At 48.9% G+C, this 18242-nt stretch overlaps 1 protein-coding gene across 12 annotated transcripts in view; it reads right to left on the bottom strand.

Annotated features, from left to right (window-relative positions):
• MYCBP2 (MYC binding protein 2) overlaps positions 1-18242 on the bottom strand; it is a 3160061-nt gene that overhangs the window by 2860762 nt on the left and 281057 nt on the right. The window lies entirely within an intron of this gene.

Genomic DNA, 18242 nt, shown 5'->3' with positions numbered 1-18242 from the left:
GAAGATGGACAAGGGAACAATGATGCAAGTGCCTCTGACCCCGAGCGCACAGAGAAAAGGACTGAAGGGAGATGGGCGGGACAGAGCTCAGGAAGATGGGGCAACAGTCAAATGCAGTGGCCTGCGTAAAAATAAAAGGACAAAAAAATATTTTTGAAGCTTCAAAAGTACTCCGATCCCGTCCCGATGGACGGAATGTCCCAGAAGTATGAAGGAAAGGGGACGGGACATAGGAGTATGTCATGGATCAAAGGGGTTGATGGAATCAATAGGGGACCCTTCCTGTCGTCGCTTCTTTTTGGGGTGACGGGGCGGGCACATGGTAAGGGTAATTTTGGTGGCAGCTAGATGCTGCCTTGCCCAGTTGTGGAAGATTCTGAGGATGCCAGCTAAAGGGGATTGGGTGGCAAAGGGGCAGGCCATATATGATACGAGTTCCTTACACATTTGCTTAATGAGTCCCGAACAAATATTGGGCCTATGGGTACCCTTTTTTGAGAAATATGGGTGCTGAGAAAGGGAGGGGAGCCGTGGGTGCGCGATCAGAGGCACCACAGGGCCTCATGGCATGTGATCAACGAGTATTGGACTGTAGGTGGCCTGGTGCTCATGGCGTGAGGAAGCAGGGACGCCGAGCTCCGGCTGAGGCGCTGTAACCTGATCCTGCAGTGGTGCCAGAAAAGGATCCTGCAAGAAGCGAATTTTGGGAAGTAGCAGCGATTGCCGACCAGCACTGTCAGCAGAAAAATCAGAACAGGGAACGTGGAGAAAACTGACCTGCACCTCGCCTTCTTGCCCCCGGCGTGTCGCACAAAATGGCGGACGCGGCCATAAGCCTGCGACACAGAGAAGGAAAGCAACCCATTGCCGAAATACCGCAGCGCAAGAAGACGGCTCCGGCAGCACACCCAGGCAGGAAACAACGGGGCGGCAATAACACAGAAGCAGCATCCAAGGAAGCGCAAGCGGTACCCACGACCCAGGCCCCGGACACCCAACAGCCAGCGAACAGGCGGAGTGGAGTCGAAAGCGAGCACTGTGTGCCGGCCTCCCGAGCCCGGGGGAACCTGAGACACTACGCAGAGGAGTGAAGCGAGACAGCCCCCAAAGGACAACACTTCATGCTGACAGGCGCAGGGGGAGCGAGGTAAGAGACCAGTGGTCCGCCCTCCACTTTTTCCCCTCCTCACAGAGCTGCGGAGGGTCAAAGAAACACAAAGTGGGGGCCCCATATTTAAGGACTAGGAACAAGGTGAGAGGATAGCAACAGGGGGCACCTGGGGCAAAGAGGTGACAACACGCCCCAAATCCTGAGCACATCGACCTGCATATTGAAACATGGACATTGGGCACTATAACAGAACTCACCGAGACACTGCGAACAAAGGTCCCACGCCCATGCACCTCCATAAGCCTCAAAGTCGATACGAGACACGGAGCCGCTCACACCAAATAACTCTCCAAGAACACAGAGAGGCTAGCACATGGATTGGCACAGACAATCTACAGCCTGCAACTGCCCCCATTAACAAAGCTTGCCCCCAAGCCCACTCCTGAACCAGGGGTACAATTGACTGTCTCCTCACACGGGTACAGCCACCACAGCAGAAAAGAGTGACAAGAACCGCACTGCACCCACAAGCGCTCACTTAAGAACCCAGCAACTAGCCGCAGAACGCATCACCCCTCATAAAACACGGCGGAACTCAAGGACACCACCACGACACATAAATAAGGAGCAGCACCGCAATGTCCTCCAGAAACAAAGGGAAGACCCCCACAATGGATACTTTTGTCACAACCAAATCACACACCCCAACACACACGCCAAAACCAGACGCCGGAAATATGAAAACCACAGAAGGGGATGGCAAAGATGACCAAGTATTAGAGGCCATAGCAGCACTAAGAACATTTATAGACACCAAGATTGACGAAGTAAAGTCAGACATGCAACTCATGCGCCAAGACGCCCGAAACCTCGTTGAGAGAGTCACAAATACAGAAACAGCCCTCCAGGAGATGGCAGAAGACACCACAGACCTCAAGGCCCGAATGGTCGAACTGGAAAAAGAAGTGACCGTGCTGGAAGCCAGGTCCGAAGAGGCTGAAGGGCGCGCAAGGCACAGCAACATAAGGATACTCGGGGTAGCCGAAGGCGCAGAAGGATCAAATCCAACAACCTACATAGAAACCTTGATCCAATAAGAGGTGAGACCAGGACAACTAATGCAAGGCTTCGCTGTGGAAAGGGCACACAGGTCCCTCCAAAAGAAACCACCACCGGGATCACACCCCCTACCCAATAATTGCAAAGATCCTCAATTTTCAGGTCAGGGAAACCATACTGAAATACTCCAGAGAAGGGGGCTCGATAGAGCGAGATAACTATAAGATCGCTATCTACCCCGACTATACACCCACGGTGCAAAAAGCAAGGAACGTGTTTGTCCCAATTAAAGCCAGGTAAAGGAAATTAAACCTAAAATACATGTTATTATACCCATGCAGGTGCTATATAATGGCTGTGCAATATTCCTGGAAACGCCAGAGGCAGCTACCATGTGGATGGAGCACAACAACCTCGCAGAAGGAGGAGAGGCATCCTCCCAAGGACCTCGAAGCTGAAAGCGTGCAATGCAATGGAACCACACCTATTCCCTGACCACTAACACCAGGATAAGGTAAGCACACAGATGCGATGGCAACCCCACAAAGCCAAGTGACAGCGGAATGATTACGGAACTCGCTCGGCATCCCCAGCCAAGCACACAGCACTAACCCACGAACACGAAAGTGCAGGCTTCGCGTTTGAAACCCAGGATGGGACCAGACAGCGCGAGGGCGCCTGAGCAGCGCAACGGAACTGCAGTCGCTGGGCGCATCAGTTACAGTCATGTTTGTTGTTCTGTTTGTTACACTGTCCTTGACCTGCAAACAATCAAAGGAATAAAGAGCACGAACATCACTAGACTTGGACCCAAGGTAGACCGTGGACCATATAACGGAGCCGAAAATTGGGAGCAAAGGCCACCTAACAGACGCAACCGGGGCCGCAGTACGAGAACCTCTAAAAACTGACAACGGCAACACAACTCAGGGTAATTACATGGAATGTGAACATACCTAAGGAGAAACGGGATCCAATCCTTCTTACGAAGAAAAAGTGTATCGATTGCTTTTCTCAAAGAGACTCATCTAACGGCGGAAGCCACAACCAAACTAACTGGGTACTGGGGAGGCCAAGGACGTGGAGCGCACTACTCCAAATACGCCAGAGGAGTATTTACATGGGTGAACCCAGAAGAACAAGTTACTTCTTACCTTGTAACGTTCTTTCGACGGGATGTTCCTCCGACGTATTCCTCATCTTAGATATCTCCTTCCAGCTCTGCTGGCCTCGGAAAATGTTTTCTCTAGAGGGCGCTGCGCGTCGACGTCCTCCAAGTCGATGTCCCTCGACAGCCGCCGTATCGACGTCGACGTCATCCTGCCTATAAAGGCCGCGCGCAGCGTCCGTTGCTCAGTTCCGTTTTGTAGCCCACAATAATTCTTTCTGGACTAGACTAATCACCCTGAAGGAGCGTAAGCTGCAACAACAAGGGAAGTAGAACTGCGGGGATGGATGGGAGGGTCGATGAGGAATACGTCGGAGGAACATCCCGTCGAAAGAACATTACAAGGTAAGAAGTAACTTGTTCTTCGAAGGGATTGTGTCCTCCGACGTATTCCTCATCTTAGATAGGCTCCCATAGCAGTATTCTATTATTGGAGGAGGGAGTACTGACTTCACGCTGTCTTCTATTGATGAATAGAATGCAGTACAGCCCTTCCAAACCTAGTCTCTTGACTGGAGGAGGAATCCAAGTTGTAAAATCGTGTAAAGGTATGGACAGACGACCATGTAGCAGCCGCACAGATGTCTTTTACCGGCACACCTCTTTTGAGGGCCGATGAAGCTGCAATACCTCTGGTCAAATGAGCCCTAAGGTTTTGAGGGGGCTCTTTCCCTGCCAGTTTATAACATTCCAGAATGGCTAGAATGATCCATCTGGAAATGGTCTGCTTAGTTATTGGTAACCCCAGCTTGTGACCTGTGTAACCTACAAACAGCTGGTCTGCCTATCTTATCCTGGCTAGTCTACTGATGTAAAAACTTAAAGCCCTTCTATTGCCTAGCCTGTGTAACCTCTCTTCCTCTTTCCCCGGATGAGGAGGAGGATAGAAAGATGGTAGGGTAATCTTCTGAGTGATATGGAATTCAGAAACCACCTTTGGGAGGAAATTAGGCTTCACTTGCAGGACAACTTTGTCTTTGTGAAAGATTGTGTGAGGGGGTTTACAAGAAAGAGCTTGTAATTCGCTCACCCTTCTAGCAGATGTAAGTGCTATTAATAAAACAGTTTAAAGGGTAAGGAATCTTAACGAACAAGAATGGAGTGGTTCGAAAGGTGTGCCCATCAGGAAAGTTAGGACTAAGTTTAAATCCCATAGGGGAACTTGGAATGGTCTTGGGGGATAAACATTGGTTAACCCCTTTAGAAACTGTATTACCAAGGGTAACTTGAAATAGGATGGTTCTTCCGCAGTGCGCTTAAAGATGGATAGCGCTGCAAGATAGCCCTTAATGGTGCCAACTTGAAGGCCTGAATTCGCCAAATATAGTAGGAAGGACAAAACCATTGGTGTACCACATGAAAAAGGGTTGATATTCTGTTCTCTACACCAGCTGCAAAATCTGTTCCAACGGCAGCGGTATAAAGACTTTGTTGCTGGCCTCCTTGCCGAAAGCAACACCTCCATAACATCATCAGGGAGGTCCCAATCCTTGTACCTCAGCCTTTCAGAAGCCAAGCGTGAAGGTTGAGGGTTTTGATGTCTGGATGGAGAACCTGACCTCCCTTCTGTGAGAGTAGGTTCTCTCTGAGTGGAAGTCGAATTGGAGGGCAGATGGACAAGTCTAGAAGGTCCAGGTACCACGTTCTCCTGGCCCAATCCGGGGCAATTAGGATCATGGTTCTCCGGAATCTTCTCAACCTCCTGATCATTTGAGGAATGACAGGGACCGGTGGGAACGCGTACAGAAGCGGAAACTCCCAGTCCACTATGAACGCGTCTCCCAGAGCTCCTCTCGGGGGAAATTCCCTTGAGCAGAACAGATCGCATTTCCTGTTGAGGCTGGTGGCGAACAGATCCACCTGAGGGGTTCCCCAAAGGGCGAAAATCTCTTGAAGGACTTCCTGAGCTAGCTCCCACTCGTGGGAGACTGTGCTCTGCCTGCTCAGAGCGTCCGCTGTCAAGTTCTTCTCTCCGGCTAGGTGAACTGCCGATAGAGAGATTCCTTCGTGGATTGCCCAAAACCAGAGCTGCATTGCCTCTCTGCACAGGGGGTAGTGATCCTACGCCTCCTCTTTTGTTGAGGTAATGCATGGCCACCGTGTTGTCCGTCGTTTTTCCCTTGTACAGCTGGCAGGAACGCCTTCAGCGCAAGTCTGATGGCTCTCAGCTCTAACAGGTTGATATGTAGTCTGGACTCCGATGGAGACCAACGACCGCTGATGGTCAGGTCGTTGGCATGGGCTCCCCACCCCGTGAGTGAGGCATCCGTCACTACTGTTATCTCCGGCCAGGGTTGCCAAAAATGTTTTCCTTTCAGAATGTTCTCCTGACAGACCCACCACTGAAGGTCTCGAGCCACCCTGTCGGGAACCTGAAGAAGATCTGTCATTCTCCCTGAGAATTGTGACCACCGAGTCCTCAGTGCCCACTGGAGGGATCTCATTCTCAGGCGAGCCTCTGGCACTAGGAAAATGCAGGATGCCATGAGGCCTAGCAACCTCAAAAAGTCGAAGGCTGGGAGACGTTGGGCATCTTGGAACTTGGTAACCATCTGTAGAATATCTTGAACCCTCACCTCTGGTGGCGAGGCTTTTCCCAGGGAAGTGTCCAGGATCGCTCCTATGAACTGGAGTCTCTGCGATGGTATCATTTGTGACTTCCTTTAAATTGAGGGAGAAGCCCAGTTTGTGAAGGGAGTGGCACACGTGATTTAGCTGGATCTGAGCTTGTTCCGAAGAAACAGCCCTGATCAACCAATCGTCCAGGTAGGGGTAGACGTGAATCCCTTCCCTCCTTAGACTTGCCGCCACTACCGACATTAACTTGGTGAAGACCCTCGGGGCGGAGGTCAGCCCAAATGGCAGCACTCGAAATTGATAGTGAGAGTTGCCAATTGCGAACCTCAGGTATTTCCTGTGTTTGAGATGGATAGGCACATGGAAATAAGCGTCCTGAAGGTCCAGAGATACCAACAAGTCCTGGAACTGAAGGGCCTGGAGGATCTGAGAAAGAGTGACCATCTTGAATTTGTCTTTCCTGAGGAATTTGTTCAATTCTCGCAAGTCCAAGATGGGTCTCAGTCCTCCGTCTTTCTTTGGAATAAGAAAGTAAGGGGAGTACCAGCCCTTGTTCCTCTCCGCTACAGGTACCGGTACCGGTTCTATGGCACCTTTCTCTAGCAGGTCCAAAATTTCCTGCAAGAGGAGCGGATCTGGAGCTTTCTGAGAGCTGATCCCCGGTGGATGACTCTGAGGTATGCGTAGGAAAGGCAGGCAGTAACCTTGGGCAACTGTTTCCAATGCCCAAGCATCTGACGTGATAGCCTGCCATACCGCCAGATGTTGAGTCAACCTGCCTCCTACAGGTGTCCTGTGAGGGAAGTCCTCAGAGTGGTTTTGGGGCGGCTGATGCAGATGCCGATGGTAAAGAGGCACCTGCTGTTGCTGCGGCTTTTGAATATCTACCCCGTCCACCTCGGGTAGTTCTTCTTTGTCCCCTTTGAGCCGGTCGTCCTCTACCTCTTCCGAATGCGGAGTAGAAGCGAAAGGACTAGCCCCTCGAAGAGGTTCCTGTGGGACAAAAAGGTGTCTGACGGATTGCAGCGCCTAGGGATTTTGCTGCTGCTTTTGAAGTTTGCAGTTTCTCTAAACTGTCATCCGCCTTTTTCCCGAACAAAGAAGAGCCATCGAATGGCATGTTCAAGAGCCTGGCTTCTCAACCAAGCGAATCTCCTGGTTGTTGTACTTGCCGCCATTGCTCTGCTGATACCGTCAGCCGAATCAATGCCCGTCTGGAGGGATTCGCACATAGCGTCTTTACCGTCCTGTATGATATTCAGGAACGCCTCCCTTTCTTCTCCCTCCGGGATGCAGTCAGCCGCTGTAGAAGCACACTCCCAAAGTGTATGGCTGAATCTAGCAAGGGTGCAAGTAGCATTCACAGATTTTAACGCCATGCTACATGCCGAAAAAACTTCCTTTGCCATAGCATCATATTTTTTATCGTCCCTGTCCTGTGGGACGGTAGGATAAGCCGTCTTGACATCGGTAGAAGATGCTGCCTGTACCACCAGACTTTCTGGGGATGGGTGTTTTGACAAAAACTCCGGGTCTGTAGAGGATACCCTGTATTTTGTAGGCAGTTTTTTATTTACTGCCGGGACGACATCTGGGGTTTCCCAGTTCGTCATAATCTTCCTCTGAAGAGCTTTATGAAAAGGCACCACAGGATCCTCCTGTGGGCCTTTGTCAAGAATATCCGTGAGGTCATCTTGTTGGAAAGATTGTGAAGGTGCAGACCACCCCATAAATTCTGTGATCCTGGACATTAAGGCTCTATAGGGGGTTTCAGCATGCTCCCCCTGGTCTGGCCTAGCAAACTCCACCTCAGGGGAAGTGTCTAACCCACTTGCCTCATGTAAGGAATCATGAATATCCTTTAACCTGCGTTCTTCAGAGGAAAATTCCTCTCTAATTGGGGTTACAGGTCCCTGCAACTCAAATGTGTCTTCCTGTTCAGACAATTCACCCTCTTCCATAATTGAGGACATAGTTCTCAATTGTTCTGAACTCATAAAGGGTGTAAACCCCATTTCCAAGGCAGAGGGTGCCGAACTTGTCATAATCGGCCTCGAAAACGTCGACGCCGAAGGCTTCGAGCGTGGCGTCGAAAACAAAGGCGGAGGCCTCGATGACCTCGACAGAATTGGGATTCTGCTCGACAATCTCGAAGCCATCGTCATCGAGGACCTGGGGATAGTCACTGGGTGTGTCGTAACCGTGACTTTTCTTGGCGTCGACGCCGGTGTCGAAGCTGGCGTCGAGTCGACAGACCCGTGTGTCGAAGGTCCCTTCGACAACGGCGTCGAAGACACCGACCTCGGCGTCGACAGAACCTTCGTCGACGGTGTCGACGGAACCTTCGAGGAAGGTTTGGAGGTCATAGTCCTACTCGAGGGTTCGAGACGCGCTCGAGAGGTTTCCTTCGCCGGGTACTGCGACTCGCGGCGTTTTTGACCTTCGGGTCTTTCGACCAGAGCATCGCTCTCGGCAGTCTTCGAGGGGGTCAAGGCCGCTTTCTCGAAGACGCTCATCATATTTTTGCGTAATTCCTCCCATTCAGCCCGGGAACTATGTTTCGTGGGGCAAGGGATTCTCTTTGGCGAAACAGAGGAAGAGGAAGACGGAGAAGGGGATCTTCGACGTCTCCTCTTCGAGTGCTTCGATCTCGAGGAGTGATGGGACCCACTCGGAGACCTGGAGCGCGAATGGTGACGAGGAGACGAATGTCTCGACTTCGTCGACGAAGAAGAAGCTTTAAAAGTCTTACCTTTCTCCAGCTTCCCCCTACGCTCCTTCAGGGCCTTAGCTGTCATGGACATACAGTCCTCGCACTCCGAACAATGGTGTTCAGCTCCCAAACACCACAGACAAACTCTGTGAGGGTCAGTCAGCGACATCTTTTTCCCACAATCTCGGCATTTTTTGAAGCCGGATCGAGGAGTTGTCGGTTCCGACGAAGAAGCCATCGAGTACGGATCGAATAACTCGAGGTGAATAGGTTTAACCTGACAAAACTGAGCAACGGTATTCCGAGGCACTGAGTAAGCGCGGAAAAACGGAACTGAGCAACGGACACTGCGCGCGGCCTTTATAGGCAGGATGACGTCGATACGGCGGCTGTCGAGGGACATCGACTTGGAGGACGTCGACGCGCAGCGCCCTCTAGAGAAAAAATTGTCCGAGGCCAGCAGAGCTGGAAGGAGATATCTAAGATGAGGAATACGTCGGAGGACACAATCCCTTAGAAATACCGTTTCAGCTATTAGGAACGGAAGCGCATAAAGAGGGAAGATACCTAATAATATGGGGCACAATCGAACATGTCAAGATATGCCTAGTGAACTCCTACTTCCCCTATCACGGCATACCCATGCACCTAAAGCAACTATGCGGCAAAATATCCCACCACAGAGACGGGGGGGGGGGCGAGACTTCGACTGTGTCATGGACGGAGCCATTGACAGATCAGAACCACCACAGCAACCAAAAAAACACAGCCTCACAAGCGTTAAAAACCATGTTAGAACACCTAGACCTAGTCGATATTTGGAGAGAACTACATCCCTCAGAGAGATGCTATTCTTACTACTCAGCTCCCCACAATCTACACACCAGGATAGATTATCTGTTTATTAACAGAGAACAACTGCTGTACGCAGAAACTACCGACTACCTAGGCAGAACGATCTCGGACCACTCCCCCTTACTTATGCAATAGAAGATCAGAGGCCCCAGACCCCCAATGCTGATGTGGCGAATGCCCACCGAGGCACTTACTGACCAGGTGTTCAGCGGAGACCTTGGAGACAAAATCGAAAAATACGTAAGCTTAAACAAAGGCACGGTGGACAGATGGAGCACCCTATGGGAAGCGATGAAAGTAGTAACCCGAGGAGTAACCATAGAGGGAGCTGGAGGAGCCCAGAAACAACTGAAAAGAGAACTAGAGAACATGGAGGATGAGATAAAACGATTAGAGAACAACACCCTGAGCAACAACGCAAACGAGGAAAAACTGGGGGAGATCAGAAACGACTGCAGAAAAGCCTGGGAGAGACTATCCAAATTTGACTTCACCGCACGCTCCGCCAGAGCACACAAAGAAGCCGACAAACCAGGCAGACTACTGACCTGGCTCTGTAAACGGGAACACCCAAAACATCTAGCGACCGAGATTAAAGACAAAAAGGGAGTAACACACAAGACTCAGTCAGCGATCAATGAAGCCTTCACTGAGTTCTATTCTGATCTCTACGCTTACAACACACAAGTACCGAGAGAATACATCAAGGCCCCCCTAGAAGAGACAGAGCTCCCCAAAATGACAAGTGAACAAAGGGAGGCGCTGGATGAGGAGATCACTGCAGAAGACGTAACAGAAGCAATTAGATCCCTTGACACATGCAAAACCCGAGGGACTGATGGCCTACCACCAGAGTTCTACAAAGCTTACGAAACAACCTTAACCCCAATACTACACAAAGTATTTCTGGAAGCGTACGAGATAGGAACCCTACCAGGAAGCATGAGAGAAACGCTCATAATCCAAATGCTCAAACCAAACAAACCCGCAAATGACTGACTCCTACCGCCCACTGGCAAATGCTAAATTACGACAGCAAGATTTCGACCACCATACTAGCCAAGAGACTTGCCCGGGTAGTGGGATCCCTGGTCCATGAAGACCAGAACAGGTTTGTGTCGGGCCGCAACACCACAGCCAACCTCCGGAGACTCCAACATGTCACGGCACAAACGCTGGAAAGCGAAGAAGACATGGATGTGCTATCCCTGGACGCCATTAAGGCGTTTGACTCTATATTTTGGGAATGGCTAATTGAGAGACCCTGAGGGGATTTGGGTTCGGTGAAACCTTCATGAGATGGGTCAAAGTAATACACCAATGCTCCCACGGCAAGCGTAAAGACCGGAAAAGTGGTGTCGAAAGCATGGGCAATGCAGAAAGGCACAAGACAAGGATGTCCACTATCGCTGATGCTATACATCCTGGGGCTGGAGCCAATAGCCATCTACTTCAGGAAGCAACTCTTCGATGCAGGGATAAAGGTGGGCACGACCTACAACATAATCTCACTGTACGCCGACGATGTTCTGCTATACCCAAGAGACCCACAACTAAATGCCCCGGTAGCACTCGACATATTGGACAACTTCGCACGATACTCAGGAATACAATTCAGTAAACGGAAATCCTGTGCATTCCCGCTAGCCAAGCTCAGAGGGGTACCAGAGGCAGATCTACCCAGGGTGGGCATCAAGTGGCAACCAGAAACTTTCCGATACCTGGGGGTCAACATAAAACACACACCAGAGCTCACACACGAATGCAACACGGAGGCCGTGATGAGAGGGCTACGCAACTCCATAAAGTTCTGGTCCAAGCTACCACTCTCCATGATGGGCAGAGCCGCCATCACGAAGATAATACTCCCGAGATTCTTGTACTACTTCATAAACATATGCTACTACATAAGGCCACCTTTCTTCAAGAAACTAGAAGTCTTGCTAAAGGAATTCTTATGGGGAGCGGCTCATCACAAACTACCCCTTCATATACTGACACTATCACATAAAGAAGGAGGGATACAACTACCCAATCTTCAGAAATACTGTCAGCCCAGCTCAGCCATGTGACAAAGTGGATATCGGACGAACCAACAGCTGAAACAGGACTACTACAACAACTGGACGTCCCAACGTTTCCCAAAGAAACACTATGGACCCCGCTGATTGACCTGCAAACATCCCAATGGTACTACCTGAGAATTGTTTCAATTCAATTGTCACCGCCCCATCAGATTCTGTGTACCATATCCACCTCTGGTATCTATGGCTTAGCCTCCCAGGTCTTTATGCACTGCCTACTGTGAAACGATCCTCTAGCTCTCCTCTCATGCATTGCTTATGAAAGGTTTCGTCACATGTATAAGTACATCCTGTAAAAAGGACAACTAGTATTTGGTAGGCACATGACTCCGATCATGCTTATTACACACTGTGCTGCAGCTCCTATCTATGAACCTGTACAGCCCATTGCTCATTTTAGGAGCACCACAATACCTCCTCCCATGCCAGCCTTCTGTATTGCTCCTCCAATCTCTGTGCCTTTTCAGTTCACTATTTGGCTGCTACGTTCACTGTTAAGCATTTGTACTCATTGTGCCCGTCCAGGTCATTACTTGTCCGATTACTCACACCATACTTATGGTCATGCTAGATGGCTCGCATTGTGCTTTCCCAGGTCATTTATGTTTGATTTCATTGGGTCATTGCTAGGCACTTGTACCCTCTGTGCCTCCCTAGATAATTACATGTCTGATTACCTATGGTTTTCCCCAGACATTTTGATTGCATTGTGCTTGCCCAGGTCATTTGTTTGATTTCATTTGGTCATTGCTTGCTATTTGTACTCATTATGCCGCTTTAGGCTGCCAGTCGCTATCTGCTGTACCCACCCCTGGCCAAAGTTTATAGCCCATATTACTTACTAAAATGGATTATGTTCCGAAAACACAACCGCATTACTCAGCATTGTACGCTAGTACCTTAAAGCACGCACCTCTGCCTACCCTAATTCTCGCCCCCCACGTGCTGCTCACCATCTTTGCCATATCGGGCCTACAGCTCGACCCCACCACTGCCCTACACTACACATCTACCTCACCTACAATGCACACAACAATGTCCCCAACAATGTGTACGAAGCTACCCTGCACTCCCTCCCCTTTCATGCAACATGAAATCGCTCAATCCATATCTAAATGCACCAGCCCTATGGCTACAACATTTCACCACCAAACCTACCCTCAACCAACCTTGCCCCACTCACATCAGGAATTCTAGGGTTGGCTCTCGCCTATACCACATACCAGGCTCCCTAACTACATCACCCAACAGCATCACCTCAACTGCCTGTTACCACACCATATCTGATACTGGCATACGGAATCCCGCCACAAATAAAGTTACATTGTCTCTCCTGACTAGATTGGCTTTGCCCAACCTCCCGAGTCAACCTTGTGCCACATTAGTCAGAAACCAAAGATTAGCATCTAGATGTCACCACTGGTCTTATCACATGAATATCCCTATTATGGAAAAAAGGAATAACGCTACTGCCCATGTGGCGCCAATAATTGTCGAGACCCCCTCTGCCAAGTATTCCAACACTGAGACCAATCTCAAAGGAGCACTTATTAATGCAAGTTATGTACCTGCTCACGCCTTGGACATCGCAGATTTCATCGTGACAGAAAACCTTGACTTTCTTGCTATCACTGCACGTGACCTCGGGTCCTGCCCTGACCTTAGCCATCCCTGATAACTACTCCATTATCAGATGTGATAGGCACGCCAATCAAACCAAGGGGGGTGGATTAGCATTCATATTCAAGAGTTTGCTTAATCTTAGAGTTGCCAACACCCTACAGCTGCCATCAGCTGAACTACTCGCTATTAAACTACAGATCTCACCCAACCACAATGCTTCAGTCCATCTCATATACAGGCCACCCGGGCCCACCTCCACATTTGCAGAGGACATCTCATCCATCCTAGCCTCTAGCAGCAAGCCTAAATCTCAAATCATCGTACTTGGCGACCTCAATTTGGGATACCGGGATACGAATGATGCCAAAGCCAGTGAAGTAGCCAGTGTTCTGGCTGACTTCGGCCTCACCCAACACGTTAATGAACCCACCCATATCAAGGGTCGCACTCTGAATTGGGTTTCTGACATGAATTGTGCACTAAAGGTAACCTCTGTCACCTTGCGCATGGTCTGATCACCATAAAATAATATTTCCCCCATCAACGCTAGCCCACCTATAATCAAACCCAACTTGGCCCTGCCGTCCTACACACGTAACAAGAAGGATATTACGGTTGAGAAACTACTCCCTTTTAGCCTCCCATTACTGAACACGGCTTCCTCCACCTGCTCTGACCCCACTGTCCTAGTTGACTCTTACAACCGTGCCATGCTAAAAGCGCTCAATACCATTGCCCCACTCAAATTGCGCAAACAAAAACCTTGTAACCACCTTAACTCATGGTTCACCTCCCACTTAATTGAACTGCGCAAAAAAAAAAAAAAGCTGAGTCTCATTGGAAAAACTCACCTACTCTAGCAAACAGAAATAACCCCACAACCGCCTCCCTCACATACAAAGAAGCTATCCTAGCGGCCAAAAAAGAAGTGTACAACATTAGGATCACACAAGCACAATCCAACACCAAGGAACTCTTTAAGATCCTCCACTTGATACTTGTACACCGGACGCTGAATGGTGCTCCAATATTCAAAAAGCACTTCTAACCAAAAATTGCCTCGCTCCAAGCCATAAATTAATACCAAAAAAACGACCTCTCGGATCCAGCGGGCAACCCCCAGTCCTATAATACCCCCGCTCCTAAGCATCTCTTCAAACCTTTCTGCTTCTCTCCCCTTACCATTAAGGAAGTCAAAAACATCATCATGAAGCTTAAACCCTCAAACTGCCAAGGTGACGCCTGCCCTGCGCCGGTCGTAAAGGAAGCGGCACATGACCATGCCCCATTTATTACCTCCTTTATCAACGCCTCATTCAAATCGGGCACCGTACCTGACAACCTTAAGGATGTGTGGGTCATCCCTCTAATTAAAAAACCTAACCTTGACCCAATGAATCCTACCAACTACAGGCCCATCACCACGGTCCCTTATCTACTCAAAATTTTGGATCGGGCAGCCTCTCTACAAATCCAGGATTACCTTGAGACTAACAATCTATTAGGGCTTAGACAATCTGGCTTCCGTCCAAGACACGGCACGGAGACAGCCCTGACTGACCTTAAAACCCAAATCGAGGACTTGAAAGACAAGGGCAAACAAGCTCTCCTGCTCCTCCTCGACCTCTCAGCTGCATTTGATTTGGTCGATCACCAAATCCTCTGCCGCCACCTTAAGATTGCCGCTCACTTCTCTCAAGTAGCCACCTCCTGGATCAGCTCCTTCCTGGCAAGTAGATCCATGAGGGTCTTCTCGCCCTGTTGGGTGTCTTGACCCATGTTTGAACTATTATGCTACAACATTTGGTGCTGTGGGCTTAGAAAATCCAAGATAGCGAAAAGCCCACATTTGCGCCAGAATCCAGGAAAACCGCGCAGTTTTGCGCACACCAAAATGGTCGCCTAACCTGCCACCCACCACTGCGAGCATGATGGGCCAGAAGCGCCATGAGTGAAACGTGGTGCCAAAGGAAAAACAACAGTGCCTGTTAGCTCAAAAAGCGCTTTGAAATCACATTTGTTTCTCTGAAATGCAAGCTAAAAATGCCTATTTTAAACATGGCAAGATGTTCAAAAATCTCACTGAACACCAGCAAACATTTGGCAGAATGTAGTCTTGTGTGCATACAAAATCTGGAAAGATGAAGAGCCTAAAGCAATGTTTATAACAAGACTGGCTGAGCCGTGGATGTCAGCAGCTTAAGTGAAATTGGATTTAAAACCACTAAAATCGAAATGTTTAAAATAAATGAGTGACCTACTTTTGAGTGTCACATAGGTTGCAACTGTTTAAATGTCATAGTTTTGAACTTAGAATCAGCGTTCTAGCTGCGTGTGTAAAAATTGTAAGTTTGATTTGAATGAAGAAAAACTGGGAACAAAAGAGACATTTAGCTGAAGCCTGGCTTAAAGAGATTTAATTCTGCCTGTCAACTACCCCCGACAGGAGTGGAAACTTGCCCAGCAACTGCATTCCCAGGCCTGGCCTCCCTTCTGCTGCACCACCAAAAGGAGATCACACCTCTCTTGATTGAATTAGGGGTCGGGTACCTGGGGCTGCAGGAAACAGAACAATGAGCTTTCCTTGGCTCAGGCAAATGTTAAATTAGGGGGGGTCGTAAATGGCTTCCTCTTGGAAGAAACTGGGAGGAGCAGCGCTTCTGGGAGCCACCTGAGCTGGAGGCGGGGACAGACAGAAATCCCCCGCATGTGCTTTGGAACATAAACCACACCCATCTGGGCCAGAGCATAATTTTAAAAAGATGGATAATTCATAGTACGAAATTGTCAAAATTATATAATATCATTTATTCTTGTGATTTTTCTGTGCACATTTTAAGAGGCGTTAGGACTCGGTGGTAGGTTCTGGGGGGTAGTAGCGGAAAATAAGGTATTACTCCAAATGTCTGTATGTTAAAAATCTGACACCATCATCTGATGCCCATACTCCTTGCGCATGTGTGTGTAAATTCTGGAAAGGTTTAGAGGTTGTGTTCTTGATGAAAAGGGCAGAATTCTGTCAGAAATGGACACAACATCTTACAAAGACAGGGATCGGATGATTTGGTGCTACAGAAAATATGTTAACTGGACATATAATATTAGAAAAATTGTACATAGATAAATATGTATTCGGATCAAAAATAGATGTGTGCAAATTGACAAGGGGAGGATCCTCTGACCCATAAACTTACCTCATCACGATGACACTTCATTGCCTTCCCCCAATCAAGGGAGAGAGGAGAGCCTGGCCAATGATACGTTGTGAGGGGCAGGCTTAGTTATGCCCACGCACACACCCATTTTCTAAAGACCTAAAAGGAGCCACTGGGACCCAGGTAGGGACATTCACTTTCCACTTCAAACTGATTTCTTGCGAAGCATTTTGCCGGACCAGACAATATCCAGATGACTCCAGAACCAGAACTTAGAATCCAGACACCAGAACTTGTAGCGGAGGGGCCTGAACCACCAGTTGAATCCTTTTTCAGTAGGCTTCAAAATCTTTTGCAACCTAACTCCACTCTTCAACAGCCGGGCTGTGCTGTTTGATTCTGGCTAGAACCCTGTGCCAGTACCCAGAAAGCAGTGCTGTATCCAGAATCCACTTGATCCAGACCAGCAGAACCAGAGATCCATACCGCCGTGCAGTGCCGAGTGCCAGACGAGACCAGCAGAGCAGAGCTGATCCAGGCCTGGATGGCACATCATGGGTTCTGCCTTAATGAGAAAACTGAGTTACTCATCCTTGGATCACAATCTAAACTTGCGAAACTTGACCCTAAATACAACTCCTTCATTATTGATGGAAATGTCATCAAAGTCACTAAAACACTCGGAATCTACCTAGACTCCACTCTCTCTCTCTCTCAATAGACAAACTAACTCCGTAGTCTCAGCATCATCATATCCTTGTAAATTCATCACAGCTTGTCGCCCTTTCCCGTCAACGGGCAACTGCCTGACACTCACCAGAACCCTCATGTCCAAAATTGACTATCGCAACGCCCTTTACTTAGGGACTAGTCGAAGAAACCTTGATAAACTCCAGTTCACCCAGAACAATGCCATTAGGGCTGCTCTTAACGTCCCCACGCGCTCCCACATCTCCTCCACCAGGCGCAACCTACACTGGCTACCTATTACACATTGCATTTCCCTCAAAGCACTTGTTCTAACCCACGAGGCTCAGAATAATGCTGCTCCTGCGTACCTTTCCACGCGCTTCACTCAACATACAGCATCCAGACCCCTGAGATCTGCACAAGCACACACACTAACCATTCCTAGTTTCAGGCTTCAGACAGCTAGAGGCTCGAGTTTCCCAGTCCTGGCGGCCAAGCTCTGGAACTCCCTACCCGATCTCAGAAATGTTCCATCCACCCAATTTTTTTAAAATTAAATTAAACGGTGGCTTCATGAACAGGACACAATTGTCTCCGTTATGTAACTCATGGAGCTGCTACCCGCAATACTTGTTACTCACTGTATATACTGTATAGGTAGACCGCTTGGACATTCCGTGTAATTATTCCCTATTCATGTTCTTATTTTTGATGTAAATATGTTTATACAATGTAACGTGTACCCATCTTTGTAACACTTATCTGTAACTACCTTTTTCCAAACATGCGCCCTTCCAAACATGCGCCCTGATGCCGTTGGGCTGGGTGCGCAATACAAATAAACAAAATACAAATACAAATAGTGAGGCTAGGCAAGCAAGTGTGGAGCAGGACCAGATCAGTGCTCCAACTACACAAACCATACTCACCTGAAATCCCCATAATGGCAGACGTATGCACGACCCTCAACGACCTACCGGTGATGAGGAGCTGGGTAAAGGTGGGAATATACACCTGGGGAGACATGTTCAGTGAGGGAACCTTCAGAGACTTCGAATCACTCTCCAGGTAAGGACTGGCAAAAGGCCAGTTCCTGTGGTACCTACGAGTTAAAATCACTGCAAAAAAGAAATGGAGCATATGGCCTGAGGAACCACCACCGAACCCTCTCCTACAAGAAATGTATGGCCTAAGTGACGGCTGGAAA

Source organism: Ambystoma mexicanum, chromosome 7q (genome assembly GCF_040938575.1).
Source record: "Ambystoma mexicanum isolate Mex_15411 chromosome 7q, UKY_AmexF1_1, whole genome shotgun sequence".
In the NCBI taxonomy this organism is placed as follows: Eukaryota; Metazoa; Chordata; class Amphibia; order Caudata; family Ambystomatidae; genus Ambystoma; species Ambystoma mexicanum.
This window is presented reverse-complemented; position numbering and strand designations above follow the sequence as displayed.